We start from the raw sequence: 8,053 nt of genomic DNA on the forward strand, positions 1-8,053 counted from the left end.
GTTGGAACTGGATGATCTTAAGGTCCTTTCCAACCCAAACTATTCTATGATTCTATGATATCCATAGCTGGTGTGCATTTTCCCCTTTTCTGCCTATTCATCTACCTCTGTTTTCTCTCTCTCCTCCAGTGGGTCTTGTTACCTTTCCACTATATGTGGAGGGGGATGCTTTTATATAAAGAAAACACAGATATGAAAATGTGTGGGGTTTCTCTTTGTGATAACATTTTGAATGCAGGTAGCCCATAGTTATGAGGGACTTCACTGTTGTTGTTGTTATGAGTATGAAATAAAACTGTATTTCAGAAGTCTGTTGGTATCTCACTGAACGTACTTCAGATCTAGTTGAGTTCTTCTCTTCAAGTCTGATGAAAAATATGCCAAGAATTATGTAAAGATTATCACAGCGCAATCCAGGCTATGTAAAATCTGCCCAACTGCTCATGTTGTTCCTGAACATTAAACAGACCAAATGTGTTGCCTGCTTTATTAAAGTTCCCAGTGGTGCAGGTAAACAACGCAAAAACTCAGCTTTGCCAGTTTTACTTGTGTGTGATTGAGGGCTTTTTATTAGTTCCAGTATTTGTTTGAATCTGAAACATGAAGAGAATTTGGGGACTGAAACTGAAGGAAGTATTTGTACAGCCTGCTGTGACCTAGAATCCCTAAGCTTTGCACAGCTGTAGAAGGAAATCCATTTTGGAGTTTATTATGTTCAGACATGAATATAAAACACAGCCTCTCCAGTGCGTGTCCCAGGAATAAAGAATTAGGCGTTTAGGGAATGCATTCCCAGCAAATATTATTTATACCTTAATTCATCAAGGGAGAGAAACTAAATTACGAGTCTGGGTGGAGATTTTTTTCTCAGGTAATAAGCTGATGATGTTTTAGTAAGACAGCATGGAGGGCAAAAGGGGCAGTTTCCCCATGTCCATGCACTGGTGCCAAAGGAAGGGCTGAGTCTCATCTTGTGCCTGGTACCCTGAGTCTCTGGATGTAGCTGGGGCCTCTCTCTGCAATTTGTCCTCATCCACACCCAGGACAAAGCTAAAAATAATTGCACCTGGATAACAGGTTATGAAATAATTATAAAACAGTGTGAATTATAGCAGAGTCAGCGTGGGGCTAGAGATTAGCTGTGATGCCAAGACCTAAACCAACTGGACTAATCTAGAATGAAAATCCTCCTTTAACTTGTTATTTCCATGGCTTAAAAATACACTTTCTCACTGTTGAGTCTTTGGTGTTGGTGGTCGCGTTGCATCCTGTTGTTAGCACCTGGAACCAAGCTGAGCAAATCCAGTTCTTGGCATGTAGAAACTAATGCTTCGCATCAGCATGTCCTTGCCAAATTACAGGGAAAACATTCTCTTGCCAGGTCACTAAAAATTAGATTAATTGTAACACAGAAACCACAGGGATGGAGGAAAAAGCAGTGCTGTGCCTCCAAATATCACTGTATACCCTGATTGTACAACAGGAAAGGTAGCCTGAAATAGAAGCACTGGGCAGCATGCACAAAAGTATGTCCATGGTGTTCAAAGCTCCTTGATGGTGGGATTCAGTTTGGAAGTGATGAATGTGTTGGTGCCAGTGACCACAGGGGCCATAGAGCAGGATTGTGCAAAGGGGTGTGATTGACATAAGTAGGTATTAATCAAGTTTCTCACTATTAGTTTAGTGTTCACTCACAATGTAGATTGCATCTGAGCTGTGCTCGCTGGGACTCAACATACAAAACTAAGCGTTTCTGTGTCTGACAGCACCGCTTTGAGTTATGTTTTCTTTTTCTGAAACAAGTTTTGCTTATAGAGCACAGGCTGGAAAGGCTCCTGCTACAACCTCTTTCAGGAGGTCAAAGATAAAGCCAGGCCAAGGTCTTTGTGAAAGTACAGAGCTGTGTTGTGCCCAGCCCTCACTGGGGGCCTCAACAGTAGAAATGGCCTCACACCTCCTGTTTTCCATGGTACCATGCTCTGCAGAGACCAACATCATTTTCCAGCAGGTCTTGAGTTCTCCATGTGGCTTGTCCAAACACCCCGAGCCTCTGCTTCCCTATGCATCATAAAGGGCTTTCTGCTTGGCTGCCAAAGCAAACCTTCACCATTGAGGTACAGAAACAGGGCATGGAATACTTGGAATCCTTGTGTCTTTTTGCTCTCTGCTTTCCTATATGTAAATATAATGTTTCTTTTGGGGCTATAATGTTTCTTTTTGGGCTAACTCTGGGCAGTTCTTACCAGAGGTAGTTAATGCAGGTGAACAGACAAACTTCTCTGTTGCTGAATATAATCACAAATGGATGTGGATTTTTCACCAGCATCGACCATTTCTTGTGTGCTACGAGTGGGGTTTTCAGGTGTGTTCAACTTCACTCCCCTGAGCTTTCCTATCGATTTTACCAGGAGTGAGTTAGGTTAAGTCCAAGTGCTGCCCTGTAGGGTCTTCACCAAGACAGTGTGGAAAGGTGAAGGCATGTACCTTACTGAGCATGCTGAGATGGGAAGCAAGAGGCTCTTCTCCACCCTGTCATTCATTCACCTGCTTGAATACCCAGGCAAGTCCTTGGTTTGCTCACTCTGAAATATTGCAAGGCTTACTTTACCATTGAATCGTGTTTTGAGATAGAAAGTGTACTAACATAGCATGTGGCATGTGTTCCAGTTTTATAGCATGGGGGTATTTCCACCCATGCAACATCAACCTGACACAGAAGGAGCAAGTGAAGAATAAATTGCAAATAACCAGTAATGGTTTTATATACATTAGCTGTAGTCACACACAGCATGGAAACAGGTGTTTCATGTGTATTCCCACAAATAAGACATCCTAAGGAGTAATGCCAGCTCATAGCAAACAAAAAAAGGGATATTAAGGCTGTTGAGGGAAAAAAGTGCTTGGAACAGAGATAAATATTCATAACTATTTGCATCCCTCCTGTGTAATGTCTGGCCATACTCTCATATGTTGTTCTTCCCCCACATTGAGCTTGAAATTAGCTTGAGTAAGAACTTGAACATTTAGCTTGCACAAGTCTTGCCGCAAATAGTGAAATAAAAACTGTCTTGAGTTAGATTTAAGTGTTTTGGAGAAGTCTTCATCCATTGTGACAGGCTAGTGTAATTGGTTTGAGGGCACAAAGGAACACAAAGCTTTGGATGAAAGCTCTGGTCTCAAGCCCACAGGAGCAATCCAGTCACTACTTGTGCTTTGTATGAGGAAGCTGATGGGACAAAGTATTTCAAACAGGATTTATTTATTTATTAGACGTGCTTACAGTGTGGACTGCTTGAGAACACAGGCTTCGTTTTACCTGTGTGTATCTTGAAAGAAATCAAACTACTTTCTGTTGACTTTGGCCACAAACAGTATCTGTGGAGCAATCTCAGTCATTCCTGGTGCAGCTGTGGAAAATCCCTCAAGGTTAGCAACTTTCAGATGCAGAGTTACTTTAGTGCTGTAGGATGCCTCTGAAATAGCAGATGGTTGTCCAAAAGCAGCTGGCATATGGGTATACTATGAGAGCTGAGATGGGAAGAGAGGTGGATCCTTCAAAGAGGACCATTATATTCTTCTCTATTTTCTGCAGAAAATTTTTCCTGTTCTATAAAAAGAATGACTGGTGTGTAACATAAACCTGCAATAGAACAAGTACTTCAGAGACACCTTGGTTCTGCTAGTAAATTCATGCTGTCTGCGAGAGTAGTTGAGAACGTTGTTCAACAGTTTGTATCAGCACATGCTTATCCTTTTTCGACATCAGTCTCTGGTGCAGGAAGCTGTTGAAGCACATGCCTGGTCTCCAGTACATGAAAGGTCCTATTGATTTCAGCCTGCGATATAAAACTGGTAACTATCATCATTATTACAATGCATTCCTGAGTCCTAGACGTTCAGTGATCGATTACCTAATGTGCCCAACTGTATTTTATAACACAAGCAGCTTCCTTCTTGCAGAGAAGGCACAATAGCTGATCTGTTGCCTGTAATTGTAACTCTGATTTCTTAAAGCTTTCCTTAGGTCTAGTTATTTTAAGGTCTAGCTCTTGCATCCAGTGGAAAGCAGTCTACAAACTGCCATCTGTGTGGATAAAATCACATGCCTTTTCCACTTCCCATAGGTTTCCTCTAAATCTTCAATGTGTGTGAAGTACTAAGACAGGCTTAAATTCAGTCCTTGTTTCTTTCATGAGGATGGAAGCACTCCGATGCCTCCTGCGTAACAGATGATGCTTCTGCATTATTGGAGGACATGCATAACGAAAGCACATTGCAGTTTCAAACAGGGGCGTATTTGTGGCTGAATACTTCTCTTAGCTGCAGTGCAGAAAATGCATGCGCGGTAGACATTGGCAAGCGAGCTGAAAAGTTCATAATTAACTGGCTGTCAGAAATTTGGAAGCAAAACACAGGAGGTGGTTGGGAAATCAAAGTCTGATGTGTTTTTAATCACAAAACACAAGGAAATTTTAAAAATTTATGAGTAATAAATCTATATTGTTGGTACCAAACGGCTCCCTTCGCAGGCCTTTAATGTAGCACCTGCACTTCCTCCCCGTTAGTAACGACCCACTTTTTTGACTGCCTGAGGAGCAGTGCAAGAGTAGGTTTGCAGGCTCAGGAGAACAAAGCCAGGTTCCCAGACTGAGCCCTGACTGCACTTTAGGATTCCATTTACAGTCTGTTTGGTTTGTAATTCAAATCGCTCCAGACCAGAGTTAATGTTTAGACCACAGCCACCTGAAACTTGCTTCAGGGCTGAAGCCCAGCCAGATTGCAAATGGAGGAAACACTTGAGGTTTGCTAAATACGGTTAATAGGGGATTAGAGGCTGTGTTTTTTATGGTAGCACAGGGAGGTCTGTAATAGAAAAAATATTATAATGCAAATATACAACTTGAGCTGTGCTGAGCAGGATGCAAGTGATTGCACTCTAGCCATCAAGTAGTTGTTCTTCTTTTCATTAAGCAAAGGGAGAATGAGAGGAAGAAGATAACAGGGCTCTGCTGTAGTTTTTGATGAGGGATGGTCTATTACAGCCTGAAGATGGGAAATGACTCAATGGCCAGGTGACTGGACTGTGAGTTGTAAGACTCCAGAGGTGATACCTGTCTTTGTTGCGTGCACAAAGACTCAGGCGAGTCTTTGGTTTTTTGTTGTCCATTTGTCTTTTCTAACAGCCACATCCATTTAGCTCCTTGGGACTCCTTCACTCTGTGTGGTGTGCAATGCCTCATGTGAGGTGTGGGTGTACCCGTCATATGGATATTTACTACTTCCCTATAAATCACAGAGCTGTGAAGCGGAGAGCTGGAAGGAAGCTTGGAGGTCGTTGAGCTGGATGAAACAGGATCAAGTGTAGCTAAGCCATGCCTACCAGACATTTATCTTAACATTTTCTTTAAAACTCTGGCAAAGGAAATCCCACATTTCTGGGTTGCCTGTTCAAGTGGTATTTATCTAAACCTTGTCTGCATAATTTCAGTGAAGGAGATTCCACACTCCTGGGTTGCCTGTTCCAGAATTAAACCGCTGTAGTTGAAATGTTTTTCTAATATCTGACCTAAGTTGTCTTTGCTTAGAGCTTATGCTGATTCCTCCTCTTTCCTCTCCTGCTGTCTATGAAGAACAATCAATCATTCCTCTCTTCTTTAGTCCCTATGCACTGGAAGACTCTTTGTCATATGCATTCCTCAGTTTCCTCTCCTCCAGACTAAACAACACCCAAGTCTTTATTCTCCCTCAAATGGCAGATTCAGAACTGCAGCTGGCCATTAGAGTGATCTCTGTGTTGCCAAAAATGTGTGTAGCCCTTAGTTGTTTCTCCAGATCCAGGAGGATTTACCCTTCTGGAACTCTTTGCAAATTTGATCCTGAGATTAAGAGGTTCAAAAGCAGTTGTGAATGTAGGAGAGACCTCCCAGTTGATATGGTTAGAAAAGGAACATTAGAAGTCTCCGGGCAATTCCATTGGGTTTAGGGCTTATATGTGAGTGGGAAAGCGTGTGTATGCAAGCAGGTTTTAATGTGACAAGACTAGATTGTAAAAGATGGATTTCACTTTAAAAAAGTGCTTTCTTGGAAGGGACACGGACAGGGAAGAGCTGTGGAGGAAAGCCAAGGGCTGGCAGGGATCAGAGGGGACGCTGTGAGGACCACCTTGGAGATGTGCACTTGCTCTGCAAAGCCCTTGTCTGCTGCAGTTCCCAGCAACCAGAACTGCAGGAGTAGGAAAGCCTTCATGGGGTTTTGGGTTTGCTCCTTTCCTCTCTCTGCCTTGCCTTGCCACTCAGTTTGTTATTTTCTGGAGCTGTGCAATTAAAAACATCCCAGAAACTGAAAAGAACCCAAACTTCAAAAATATCCATCCTTCAAGGATATTTGTTTCCACTTTTTTGCTTTTAGGGAAAAGAAGGACTGTAAATCTCAGATATGGTTCTCACAATCCCAGTCTTTTTGTTAGAAAAAGGAAGACTTAATTGAGAAAAAAAACCAAACAAAATCCACTCAGATTTTAAAGGACTCCCCCAAAACCTAGACCAGACTGACAAAGATGGAGCACTGGTTGGGGTTTTTTCCCCTCTGATGAAAGTCATGTTGCCTCAAAAGAGTTTCTGTTATCAGAAACGACTTTTTACTTTAGGAAAAGAGATTTGGTCAGAGAAGTTTTATTCAGGGAAGACCACAGAGAGTTTCTGAGCCTCTTTGCAGACTGCAGGCAGGTGGCAGGTAGCACATAGCATTGGAAAAGAAGTGAGCAGGAGCTTGGCTCTGTGAGCCTGTCCTGCAGGGACAGGCTGTCACTGCATCTCTGCTTGTGGCAGAAGCAGGAAGCAGGGGAGGCTGTTGTGCACCCGCAGCTGACTCGGCCTATCTCCTGCTTAGTGCATCAGCTCTTGTGGCCAACAGATTTCACAGGGCAATGCCTTGGCAAGGTTTTTATTCTGTCTTTAAACCCAAGACAGGAAATAGGCAAAGCAAGATGCACAGGATGATCTTTGGTATCCACAGGGAACATTCTTGCCTTCTGCTCAGTGCTAGGGGTGTTGGCATGACAGAGAAGAAGATATTGCTGTCTCCTCAATCAGCTTTTGAAGAAATTTGAGTGGTAGGTATGATTTTGTATGCAGTTTTAGCATGGCCCCAGTTCTTCATACTGCTTTCCATAGCAATGTGCTAACTGAAGTGTTGCCAGACGAAAACACTGGCTCTGCAGGATCTTGTGACTGACCCACCTTATCCATAAAACAGTGAGAAAACCAAAATCAATCTAAAGAAAAAGACAAGATTCAGCACTTATCACCCCACTACTCTACCCACTACTTAAAAACCTTCATTCTCTCTAGAGGAGGACAGCAATAAATCACAGCCAACGCCTTACTCATCCTAGTACTAAATAACAAGCTCCTTCAGTGGTTAGAGCAAACCTCTAAGTATAGTTATTCTCAAGCTAATGCCAGTTGAGGTGATTCATGCACCTGAAACAGTGTTTTGAGCTGGGTTTGTGCAGCGCAAGTTTATAGCTCTGTCTTCAAGCAGGGTTAAGAAGCCAACTCTCAGTTCTATCCTGATACAGTTGCATTATATATCAAAACTGATTACTGCTTGTATTGCAGACATCTGCCCTGTGTTTTAGTTCACAGTGGAGTACTGGCTGGAATCATATACTGTCAGAAACATCCACCTATGGACTTATAGACTCACAGACTGGTTTGGGTTGGAAGGGACCTTAAAGCTCATCCAGTTCCAACCACCTGACATGGGCAGGAACACCTTCCACTAGAGCAGCTTGCTCCAAGCCCTGTCCAGCCTAGCACTGCTTCATCTTTGCGTCTCTGATACCCTTACACTTGTGACTTGTCACTTGTGAATGGATGATCTCCATTCTTCCGATGACTTCTGAATACCTGAACCTAACCTGGCAGATGTAGTTAGGAAAGGATGTCTGCCCTGCTGTGTGTAAAATATATGGTAGATCCTTGACATCACTTTAAAGGGAAACTCCTATCTATGGTACTGACACTGAACTGATTGCTTTACACCATGGTAA

This window comes from Psittacula echo (assembly GCF_963264785.1).
Source record: "Psittacula echo genome assembly, chromosome: 4".
Lineage (NCBI taxonomy): Eukaryota > Metazoa > Chordata > Aves > Psittaciformes > Psittacidae > Psittacula > Psittacula echo.